The sequence below is a fragment of the Hippocampus bargibanti genome, linkage group LG09 (assembly GCF_051943395.1).
Source record: "Hippocampus bargibanti isolate YZ-2025 linkage group LG09, ASM5194339v1, whole genome shotgun sequence".
In the NCBI taxonomy this organism is placed as follows: Eukaryota; Metazoa; Chordata; class Actinopteri; order Syngnathiformes; family Syngnathidae; genus Hippocampus; species Hippocampus bargibanti.
The window spans coordinates 2,228,878-2,242,500 of record NC_142742.1 but is presented as its reverse complement, the minus strand read 5'-3'; the positions used below and the strand labels follow the sequence as shown (position 1 = coordinate 2,242,500).

At 36.3% G+C, this 13,623-nt stretch overlaps 1 protein-coding gene across 1 annotated transcript in view; it reads left to right on the top strand.

Annotated features, from left to right (window-relative positions):
- The window catches only part of LOC148893256 (nardilysin-like), a 108,222-nt gene that overhangs the window by 4,783 nt on the left and 89,816 nt on the right, over positions 1–13,623 (top strand). The window contains exon 2 of the mRNA XM_089003710.1: positions 1,043–1,165. The gene's annotated coding sequence lies outside the window, so the exon portion shown is untranslated. The remainder of the gene's footprint in view (positions 1–1,042; positions 1,166–13,623) is intronic.

Here is a 13,623-nt window from a genome sequence, read left to right as displayed (position 1 = left end):
CTACTCCAGACCCGATCGGGCTCCTCTCCTGTGAAATTATAGTTCTACTTTGGCAAACAACAATAATGGATGATACTGGCTCCAACGGGGCGAACGACAAGAAGAAAAGCAGAGAAATAGAAAAAAAGGCTTTTGAATAATAAGATAAGGTGCAAAGAGGGAAGGGCATATCACTAGCGACGGTGCTTCCGTAAATTGTGAACATTTACTTTTGCTACGTTAATAGCCTCATTAATTCTTTTGTTGAAATTCTGCACAAAACAACTCATCACTCAAATTTTGTAAAGCACGTTAAAATCAAGCATAGGTGCATATAAAATGATGTACATAAAGTAAAAAACATCGGACATAAAACTGAGACAGACAATAACACCATAAAACATGAAAATAATGTTTCTCATGCTGAGTTGAAAGACGAATAATAGATTAGTGTGTGTGTGTGTGTTTGTATGACTAGTCTTGTGAGGACCACTAACATTTTATACCATTAATAGTGAGGACCTTTTGGCCGGTTTTTTTTTTTTATTCTAAAGACTTCTAGTGGGTCTATATATGCATCTGTTAAAGTTTCAGAGAGGTCCTCACAAATTCACCCAAAATGATTTTTTATTGGTGTGTGTATTTTCATTTCACTTGGATACACACACTTTTTACTCACTCTGTGTTTTAATGTGTGTGTGCGTGGTTAATGAGAGAAAAACGTTCATACCACAAAAAGTAAAACAACCAAATTCACAACAGGGGTGAGGACTTTGAATGTACCCATTCAGAGTCCTCACTCCTGCTATTATTTCAGTTTCAAGGCCACTTTTTATTTCTTTGTTTTTAAAGAAGTTGAAGTGGGAAATGGGGTGACATTTAGCGTTCAAATGTAACACTAGTTCGAAACTTATCTGGAGTTATCCGGACCACATAAAACCTTTGAAACAGGAATCTGTGTGTGTGTGTGTGTGTGTGTGTGTGTGTGTGTGTGTGTGTGCGTGCATGCATGTGTGGGTGTTATTAATAAGGCTCCTAAGAAAAATCATGCTATTTTTTTCAGGTGGAGCCCAGGGGAGCAAAGACAAAGAAAACAACAAGGCCCTATAATTGAACCTTGTGGAACACCATCTGACAATTAGGCAAAATGAGACTCTGAGTGACCAAGGCGATCACAAAGTCCATGGTAAGAACATCCCCATCATCCCCTCCCCCACTCCCACAAAAAATAGATTTTTTTAAAAAAATATATCCAAAATAAAAATGGAAAAATTAAGACTTGATTTTTACCTCATTCACTGCCGGATTATTATTATTATTATTATTGTTATTGTTGTTATTTTTTTATTATTGTGATTATAGTTGATATTATTATATTACATCACATTGTATTATATTACATTACATTTTATTATTATTATTATGTTATAGTTCCTATGATCATATCATATTATATTACATTATGTTGTACTACATTACATTTTATTATTATTATTATTATTATTATTATTATTATTATTATTATTATTATTATTATTATTATTATTATGTTATAGTTCCTATGATCATATTATATTATATTACATTATGTTGTACTACATTACATTTTATTATTATTATTATTGTTATTGTTGTTGTTGTTATTTTTTTATTATTGTGATTATAGTTGATATTATCATATTATATTACGTTACATTGTATTATATTACATTACATATTATTATTATTATTATTATTATTATTATTGTTGTTATTTTTTTAATTATTGAGATTATAGTTGATATCATCATATTATATTACGTTACATTGTATTATATGACATTACATTTTATTATTATTATTATTATTATTATTATTATTATTATTATTATTATTATGTTATAGTTCCTATGATCATATTGTTGTTATTTTTTTAATTATTGAGATTATAGTTGATATCATCATATTATATTACGTTACATTGTATTATATTACATTACATATTATTATTATTATTATTATTATTATTATTGTTGTTGTTATTTTTTTAATTATTGAGATTATGTTGATATCATCATATTATATTACGTTACATTGTATTATATGACATTACATTTTATTATTATTATTATTATTATTATTATTATTATTATTATTGCATTTAACATCGCATTCAGTATTCATATACAAATTCCATTTATTTGCGGCATTTGCGAGCGTTGCAATTTTCCACTCGCTTGCTCTTTCTCCGGAACGTTCCTCCGCCTGTCTGATCTCCTGTATGTAAAGCGAGGCGAGTTCAAAAACCAAAAGCGTGTCTGTAGGTTGTAGCTGGTGTCGTCTCCTATCAGCCACCCGCATTAAATATACATCTGATAGACTGTGGATAAAGAGGCATTAACATGCGCAAGTGCTTAAGTCGAATACACTGAGGTGGATGGAAGACGAAAGATGTTGTTAGCAAGCTAGCAGTACAAGTCCTCTTTGGATATAAAATAAATGAATTAAATAGAATAAAAATTGATGTCTTATTTTCCTAAACTTCTCGCAGGCTGGCTGTGGATGTTGAACTGATTGAATGATTTATTTTTAAAACTCGACTCCGCAATGTCACACTTTATAATTAGCATACAGCATTGACCTAGCGTAGTTGATTAGAATTGAAAACAAAATGGTGGTTTTGGCATTTCATAGCCAATTTGTGGTATGTATTGGATTGGTTTAGTATTTATTAAGCCCGCAGTGGAGAAATTTATATTTCACAGCAGCAAAGTTATGAAAGAAGAAGGCAAGGAGGAATAGAAAAACAAAATACAGGAGCTGCTGTAAAGGCAGTCAGTGTTGAGGCGCCATCTTGAAGTCAAAACAATAACACAAAAAACAAATAAAAATAACCACAAAAGACAGTTATTCAATTTTAAGCACTTTCTGCACCCTATTTGTTATATGAAGCCGTTCGAAATGAAAGAGGAAATAATCAAAGTGTCCTTTTCACCAGTGGATCTATTCGCAAGCTGGTGGCTATCTATTCACTAGCTGATGGCTATCTATTCGCTAGCGAATAGCTATCTATTCGTTAGCTATTAGCTATCTATTCGCTAACTATTAGCTATCTCTTCGCTAGCTATTATCTATCTATTCGCTAGCTAGCTTGCTATCTATCTGAGTTACTTCGGGGTTGAGTGAAGGCCTGAAAGTAACTCAAATAGATAGAAAGATAGCTAATATATAGCTAATAGCTAGCCAGCTAGATAGCCAGACAGATATATCGCTAATAGATAACTAGATAGCTAATACATAGCCAGATATACAGATAGCAAATTGATAGCTAGCTAGGTAGCTAGCCAGATGCAAATAGCTAGCTAGGTAGCCAGCCGGATAGCAAATAGCTAGCTAGCTATCCAGCCAGCCAGCTAGAGACAGCTAGATAGCCAGATGATAATAATAATAATAATAATAATCTCAGCTCATCGGTGCGGCACTTATATGAGTCCATTGCCGAGGATATCGACTTGATTATTTTCTGCGGGGATGCTTTGGTACCTATTTATGAAACCCATGTGCGCATTTATGGCTCGTTGGGCCACGTTAACACAAAAAGCGTGCGCATCGACGGCCATATTTGCCATGGAGGATCGTTAGTTAATATGCATTCGCCCATCTCGCTGCGCACGCATCTCATTTTCCCGCACATTGTTATATATGACCACGTAATAACTCCAACTTGCGCATACTTGTATATTTTATCCATTAGCATCTTTGCCGTTTGTGTTGTTGTTGTCGTTGCTGCCTGTTTTAAATCACAGGAGGCTTCCTCTCTTCCATTCCTCCCTCTCCCCAAAGCAATAATATTCAAAAGGGGGGTCGGGTGGGTTGGGGGTGTTGGTGATGCTTGTATTTAACGACATGGTTTCTGTTGTTGTTGTTTTTTTAAGGGTCGCCCGAACACTGCGACGCTCATTTTCATACATATTGCCCTGCTATTTCCTATGCCGCGAAGAGGTTTCCTGTACTAAATGCGATGAAATGAAGCCCCTTTTGTAGCAATGGAAGGTTTAGTATGTCTTTTATAAACACACACACACACACACACACACACACACACACACACACACACACACACACTCCTCTGGAGTCAACCTACAACACGGCAAGCAAGCGCTGGGGAATCAGCGGCAAGCTACTGCTAAGTTGAAAGGTGGCCGTTTTGTAACACTTCCCGAATGCTATTGCATTCGTCTACAAGGACAACCGACGTCACTTTTTTGTTTCCTAACTAACATCAGAAAAACGTTTTATAGCATCTAAAATAGCCAAAACACGCAGTATGATATTTTTAGTCAAATGCAAAACACCAATAAAAATGACTTCAAGTGTCCAAAATCTGTTTATTTAATTTAATTTAATTTAATTTAATTTATTCATTCATCCATATATTTATTTATTCATCCATTTATTTATTCATCCATTCATCCACTCATCCATTTATTTATTTATTTATTTATCTATCTATCTATTTATTTGTTTGTTTATTTATTTAATATTTATTTGTTCATGCGTTCACTCGTCCATTTCTGTATTTATTTATTGTTTATTTATTTGCTCATTCTTCCGTTTATTTATTTATTTATTCATCCATTTATTTATTTATTTATTAATTAATTTATTTATTCATCAATTAATTATTTTTATTTATCTATTCATTTATTTATTGTCTATTTATTTTTTCATTGGTTCATTCATCCGTTTATTTGTGTATTTATGTATTCACATATTTATTTATTTAGTTATTTTTTATTTGTTCATTAGTCCATTTATGTATGTATGTATGTATTTATTTATTTATTTATTTATTTGCGTATTTACCTATTTATTTGTGTATTTATTTTTTTTATTTGGTCATTTATGTTTTTATTTATTTATTTGTTTATTTATTTAATATTTATTTGTTCATGCGTTCACTCGTCCATTTCTGTATTTATTTATTGTTTATATATTTGCTCATTCTTCCGTTTATTTATTTATTTATTTATTCATCCATTTATTTATTTATTTATCTATTTATTTATTTATTTATTCATCAATTAATTATTTTTATTTATCTATTTATTTATTGTCTATTTATTTTTTCATTGGTTCATTCGTCCGTTTATTTATTTGTGCATTTATGTATTCACATATTTATTTATTTATTGTTATTTTTTATTTGTTCATTAGTCCATTTATTTATGTATGTATGTATGTATTTATTTATTTGCGTATTTACTTATTTATTTGTGTATTTATTTTTTTTATTTGTTCATTTATGTTTTTATTTATTTATTTATTTATTGTTTATTTGTTCATTCATCCATTTATGTATGTCGTTATTTATGTATTTATTTATTTATTTATTTATTTGTTTTCTTGTTCAGTCGTTTATTTATTTATTTATTTATTTATTTATTGTCGTCTTTAATCGTAAAGAGTCCTCTAGGTGAGCCCCCCCCCCCCTCCCGGCGAGTGGAAAGTTCTGCATTTTGTGTTGAAAAATCTTAATCTGCGATTCAATTTTGCTTGAAAAGCATCTCGACACCGCATGTGACCTTCTCCGCCAACGGAAAAAAAAATACGGCACTTAGTCACACAACATAACTGCTGGCAAGCCGAGCATCTCGTATTATCGTCAAAGTCGGAAAGTGGAGTGCGGGAGGGGGAGGGGGGGGGCGCGTATGGATGGTAACAAAAATCACAAGACTTACTCACACACAAGATGAATAAAACATGTTAGCGGCGAGCAACGCATCGCGTTTTAATTTCAGCGTTCTCAGACGAGGTCGCCCGACCTTCTTTCTAATCCGCGTTTGTACGAGATCCCTCGTAGGGACGTTCGCGTGACGGATTAGGAGGTGACATCAGATAAAACGAGGGTGGGGGGGGGGGGGGGGGTTGGGATGCCGACGACATAAAGACGGAGACAACATCTCAGACGCGAAGCACCTTGAGGCCAAATCTGCACTGACAGATAACCACGGCGACGCAGGGCCCAGGAGGACCTCGCCGCTGCGGTACCAATTGGACCAGATTTTTATCTCCTTGTTGTTGACATGGTCGTTCCAGAGCTTTTCGCTGTGGTGATTGTGCTGAATGAACCTGACCCCCCCCCCCCCCCCACCCTGACAAAGTAGTGCCGTTTCATCGGTGGCAGTCAAACATTTCCTACAAAAACTCGGCTGCGCTGAAATATTTTTGATAATTTGATAAAAATACACCAAATGAATACATGAATGAATGGATAAATACATACATACATACATACATACATACATACATACATACATACATACATACATACACACACACACACATACATACATACATACATACATACATACATACATACATACATACATACACATATACATACATACACATATACATACACACACATATACATACATACATACATACATACATACACATATACATACACACACATATACATACATACATACATACATACATACATACATACATACATACATACATACACATATACATACATACATACATACATACATACATACATACATACATACATACATACACATATACACACACACACATATACATACATACATACATACATACACATATACATACATACATACATACATACATACATACATACATACATACATACATACATACATACATACACACACATATACATACATACATACATACATACATACATACATACATACAAAAATGAATGAATACATTCATAAATAAGTGTGCGAACAAATAATTAGTTCATTGTAGAACAAAACAAAAAAAATCAAAATACACCCAAAAAAATAAATGAAAGCATGGATAAATAAATAAACAAATACACAAATAATTAAAAAAAAAAAAAAAATAATATGAATGGGGGGGAATTGAGTGAATGCTGGCGCGTATGGCTGCCGCTGCTCACCCACAGAAAAAGCTGTTGTTAAAGTGCTAGCTATCTGGCTATGTACTCCATTCTATCAAGCCATCAATGACCGTCACAAAGGTAAATAAAACGATTCTATTATGCAGTACAGTTTATTTCATTAATTATAATACCATAGCACATTTATTATACATAGAATAAGGTATATTTTGTATAGTTTTAAGGCTTAAATTAGAAAGTAGCAATTAGAAAGTAGAAAATTATGTTTTATGGGCAACTGGGAACGGATTATTTTCATTTTAATGGTTTCCTATGGGAAATTAAATTTTGGGATACACACTTTTCACCTTACGCACTCTGTCTGGGAACCAATTAAATTCGTAATTCAAAGCATCACTGTATTCATATTTCTACTACCATGAATCAAATTTTTATTTTAACTAGAAAAAAAAAGCTTAAAGAAAAACAACAAAAGAAACAAGCAAAGAGTAAAATAAATGACGAAATAAATAACAGCATGTTGTCTGATCTCATCCCCTCCCGCGGACATCGTATTGATCTCCTATCGATAAACACCACCGAGCTCCGTTTGAATGTGTAGCAAGTAATACAAGCCTTACCGCTGAGTTAAAAAGGAACCACTCATCCTGTACTCGTTTGGACCTGTGACTTTCCACTTCCTACGCGCTCTCCGAAATACACCTTCCACTCAAATTCCATAGCTGGAAATTGACAAAAAGAGCAAAAGTATCTTTTTTTTTCGAAGTGCGCCTTAAGCACCTCCATTTTTACTCTTTTTTTCTTATTTTTTTTTAATATTTTCTTTAGTTGAGTCGAGATTCAGAAGATAACAAACAGCAGAAGTCAGCAAACCACAAAATTAAAGGACAACCGACGTCACTTTTTTGTTTCCTAACTGACATCAGAAAAACGTTTTATAGCATCTAAAATACCCAAAACATGCAGTATGATATTTTTAGACAAATGCAAAACACCAATAAAAATGATAAACGATATTTTAACCAAAATCACTACAGGAGTGAGGACTTAGAATGTACCCATCCAGAAACCTCAATCCTGCTGTTATTTCAGTTTTAAGTCCACTTTTTATTGCTTTGTTTTTCAAGAAATTGAAGTGGGAAAAGGGGTGACATTTCGAATGTAACACTAGTTATTCTTTAAACTTATCAGCAACGGTGGTCCTCACTCCTTATCTGGAGTTATCCGGACCTCACAAAACCCTTGAAACAGGAATGTGTGTGTGTGTGTGTGTGTGTATACATGTGTGTGTGTGTGTGTGTGTGTGTGTGTGTGTGTGTGTGTGTGTGTGTGTGTGTGTGTGTGTGTGTGTATGTCGAAGAACGTCACTTCTATTGATGGACAATAACAACAGTCATTATCTTCATTCCGTCAACCTTTCGGTTCCTCTCAAATGAAAGCCCGCGAGGATGCCGCGAAATGAAAATGGAGCAAAAGAGGCACGGCTGCAGCTGATTTATGCCTGGCCACCTTCCCTCCTGCTTGTCTCCATGATTAAAATGACGCACGCCGTCATTGTCGTCGTTTGCCGGAGGCCTGTGACGTGGCGGTGACACTTGTAGGACTTGGGGCCAGCTATCTGATCAGTGTTGCTGTTGTCAATTCTAAAAAAAAGCTAGCTAGCTAGCTAGTTATCTAGTTATGTCGCTATGTAGCCTTGTAAATATATATCTTTCTATCTACAGTATCTGTCTCTCTGTCATAAAAAAAATACAATTTTGGGGGGGGATGCTAAGCTAACAAGAGACGAGCTAGTGAGCTTGCTCCCGACAATCTAGTGAGCTAGTAAGCGATGAGCTAGTGAGCTAGCTAGCGATAAACTAATGAGCTAATTAGTGGCGAAACTAGTGAGCTAGCTAGTTGTCAGCTAGTGAGTTAGCTAGCGACGAGCTAGTGAGCTAGCTGGCGGCGAACTTGTAGGCTTGCCATCGATGCGCTAGTGAGCTATATAGTGAGGAGCGAGCTCACTAGTAGCTACCGACGAGCGAGTCAGGTTGCTACTGACGAGCTAGTGAGCTAGCTGGCGGCGAGCTTGTGAGCTTGCTACCGATGAGCTAATAATCTAGCCAGCGACAAACTAGTGAGCTAAATAGCGGTGAACAAATGAGCTAGCTAGTGGCGAGCTAGTGAGCTAGCTAGTGACAAGCTAGTGAGCTAGCGGCGAGCTTGTGAGATTGCTACCGACCAGCCAATACGTTAGCTAGCGACAAACTAGTGAGCTATATAGCTGGTGAAGAGCTAGTGAGATAGCTAGTGGCTACTGAGCTAGCTATCAGCGAGCTAGTGATCTAGCCAGTGATGAGCTAGAAATAGTGGTGAACTAGTGAGCTAAATAGCAGTGAACTAGTGAGCTAAATAGTGACAAACTCGTGAGTTTGCTAGCGGCGAGCTAGTGAGCTTGCTATGGCCATAATAGTGAACTAAATATCTCGCCGATCTAGTGAGCTAATTAGCAGCAAACTAGTGAGCTAGCTAGTGGTGAGCTAGTGAGCTATTGAGCAGCGACCTAGTGAGCTATCTAGCGGCGAGCTAGTGAGCTTGCTATGGCCATAATAGTGAACTAAATATAGCGCCGAACTAGTGAGCTAATTAGCAGCAAACTAGTGAGCTAGCTAGTGGTGAGCTAGTGAGCTATCGAGCAGCGAGCTAGTGAGATAGCTAGCAGTGAGCTAGTGCGACTGCCGCTAGCTAGCTCATTAGCTCGTCGCTAGCTGAATAGCGACGAGCTAATGAGTTAGCTCACTAGTTTAGCTCTCCTTCTCTCTCTTTATTTTCTGTTTCTCTTTTTGTTTCTCTTTATTTCATGCGATATGCTTATTAAAGATTTTATTCCCATCTTTGTAATCATATTTAGAAGCTTTTTAACAATTTATTGATCACAATCCGTGGCATAATTCAGTCCATATTTCATCATGAGAGGTGTGTTTTTAGGGTCTTAACCTTGACCCTAACATTGAATGCAGTTTTTTTGGGCGGTTTGGATGAGCACGAGGTCACCCAATAAAGCCTGACGCCCGTTTGCACTGTTTTTTTTTTTTTTTTGCCGCTCTAATCGAATAATAGTACAAGGGCGAGAAGCTGAGCCCAGTCCATTTTCCTTCTACAAATGTCAAGGCCCGCTTTGACACGTGCACAACACACGTACGCACGCACGCATCAAGGGCGCCCATATACTTTTAATATTCATGTCTTTTACATAACCTTTACGTAAGTGCGGGACGTGTTTCCATGTGTGTTTGTGCGAGTCTTTCCTCTGTAGTTTTCCCTCATTAGAAGAAAGCTCTTTAATGTTGACATCCCAGAGGAGAAAAGAAAGCCTCCGCGTGCGTGTGCACGCGTATTGTTATTGCGGGGAGAAACGTTCCTACTCATGCCGCATGAATTTGACAATGATGACACCCATATTAATATATGTATTATTATTATTATTATTATTATTATCATGGTGAGAATCAATCAAAATACAACTTTTGATGAACCGGGAGTCCGAATCCAATATCTGTATCATTCATTGGCAGATGTAGTGCAAAAAATGTGCAAGGCCTTCTCTGCTGGCCTAAAAATATATGAATCACAGATTCTGGCTATTTAGCTAGCTACTGTATTTATTAGCTATATAGCTAGCTACCTATTAGCTATCGATTCCCTAGGTATTAGCTATCTATTTGCTAGGTATTAAGTATCTATTCATAACTATTAGCTATCTATTCGCTAGGTATTAGCTATCTATTCACTGGGTATTAGCTATCTATTCGCTAGCTATTAGCGATCTCATTTGCTATCTATTTGCTATCTAGCTAGCTAGCTATTTGCTATATATTAGCTAGATACCTAGCTGGCTATCTATTTGCTATCCATTTGCTATCTATTTGATATCTATTAGCTATCTGGCTAGCTAGCTGGTCATGTAGCTGGGTATTTATTAGCTATAGGGCTATCTTGCTAGTTAACTGTCTATCTGTCTATCTGGCTATCTTCTAGCTGGCTACCTGGCTGACTATCCATTTGCTATCTGTTAGCTAGCTAGCCAGCTTTCTATCTATTTGAGTTACTTTCGGGGTAAGTAAACGCTAGTGCGTGTAGCTGCCGCTACTATCTGGCTAGCTATCTTTCTGGCTATCTGGCTATCTAGCTAGCAACCTATATTTGCTATCTAGCTATCTATCTATTTGCTGTATTGTTGGCTATCTAGCTGGCTATACATTAGCTACCTAGCTGGCTATTAACTATCTATCTGGCTAGCTATCTGGCTATCTAGCTAGCTACCTAGCTAGCTACCTAGCTGGCTATATATTTGCTATCTAGCTGGCTAGCTACCTACCTAACTAGCTATTTGCTATGTATGAGCTGTCTTGCTGTCTATCTAGCTATTAACTCTTTATCTGGCTGGCTATGAACGAGGCTATGCTATAGCGTCGCTCCCTAAAGATTACATTTATGTGCACCTATGTATTTCATGTGTGCTATTTTTGAGCAAGAGTATGTGCATGCTCTGTTTGCCGCTGATAACCCCCCCCCCCCAGCATGAATGTCAGAGTCACGCTCTCACTCCCAGTCCATCTGCCTCTCGCTGTCTGCGCTCCTCAGCGTCAGCGTCTTACCTCGCCCGCTATCAGCAAAGTTCATTTAAAACAGCTCAGTGGGCTCACGGTGGAGGTGTGTAGGGGGGGGAAGGGGGGTCGAGAGGCAGGTGAGTAGTATCCCAAAGATAGGATCTTGCGGTATATTGTGCGACTAACAGGAGCCTTGTGACCATTGCTTGGGCGACAGTCACTGAGCAGACAGATGGAGTGCCAGAAGGCGTCTTGGTATAGTGAACCCTGACACCCTGACACCCCCCCCCCCCACCCCGAAAAGACAGAATTGGACCTTCCATAAGAATCCTTAAGCACCACGCAGTCATTTCAACACAACCGTAATATGCACACTGTCGCTTTTTATCACTAGACTCGACGTTAAGTGTCGAGAGTAGGGAAAACAGGAGCTTTAAAGGACAACCGACACCTGCGGACAAGTTGCGTCCATAATTTGTCAAATCACTTCAAATGACTTCTACTGAGCGTATTTTACAAAGATTCCACCGCATATCGCTAGATGTTACCTTTTAAGATTCGCGCTGAATATTCAGGAGGTCTTGTTTTCCAGTTGATGACGATGCTCTAAGTGACGTCACGGAAGGAACGCCCCTGACCGAGAAATGCATTTTGGGTATTTTTTTTTCATCTGTCAATGTTTTTCACTTCCACGAGGGGTCAGTATTTGCCTTTTGTCCATGTTAGCGCTTTGTTATAGCTTCAGCTGTTGCTAAAGCAATATGTATGTATTGGATTGGATTGGATATGCCTTTATTAGTCTCACAGTGGAGAAATTTACATTTCACAGCAGCAAAGTGATGAAAAATTGAAAGTGATTGTATTGTATTTTGTACATTCACTCCCATTTCAAGCTCATATAACTCCAGACCCATTCACTGACATTCACAAATTTATTCAGGATTTTTAAAAAAAAAATCTACTTCTTTCTTTCCTTTCCTCTTCTTTTCATAACTTTGCTGCTGTGAAATGTACATTTCTCCACTGCAAGACGAATAAAGGTAGATCCAAAAGCATGACGTAGAGCGCCGTTCCCGAAATACTACAAAGAACATCCGACTTACGACCGGCTCGACTTACGACCACCCGTACTTACGACCACCCGTACTTACGACCACCTCCAGACCCTATTTTTAAAATTTGAAGTAGGACGCATCTTTTTGGGTCAACCTTCCGAAAAAGGAGTGTGTAAAAATGAAGGCGCCGTGTCGTATCTTTCATTGAATATATTGTAGCAAAGGATTTTTGTTGCCAGGAAAAATCCGTAACAAATGAAAGTGCAACACGTCCGCCTGTTCACCCGCGACACTGGCGCCGGAGTCGTCCTTTACAAGAGCTAATGGCTTTGAATGCAGATGAGGCCGGATGGCGTCACGGGTCAACTGCTTCATGAAGTGCTGCCAAAACAAGCTCGAGAAATGGAAACGAGTCTCTTTACAGAACTCACATCAAGGCAACAGCTCGTGCTAAAAGACAAGAAGCCAAAGCGAATGTAAACAGATGCAACCTTATTTCGCTAGATTTTTTTTTTTTGTTTTCATCCATGGCACCATCAAAAAAGAAGGTCAGGGTAATGACGCAAGGCGGTTGTGCCGGAAGGAATGAAATTGCCTTATGTTTTAGGTGGATGGATGAATAGACTCGAGTGGAATAAATACATTAGCTTAAAAAAAAATTGTAAAAATAATAATAATAATAATAACAATAAACATCATAATAATCACCATCATCATATATAATAATAATCACCATCATCATATAATAATAATAATAATAATAATAATAATAATAATAATAATAATAATAAACATAATAATCACCATCATCATATATCATAATACTACTAATAATAATAATCACCATCATCATATAATAATAATAATAAGAAGAAGAAGAAGAAGAATCACCATCATCATATGTAATAATAATAATAATAATCACCATCATCATCATATATAATAATAATAATAAAAAAATAATAATAATAATCACCATCATCATCATATATAATAATAATAATAATAATAATAATAATAATAATAATAATCACCATCATCATCATATATAATAATAATAATAATCATCATCATCATCATCATGATGATGATGAAAATG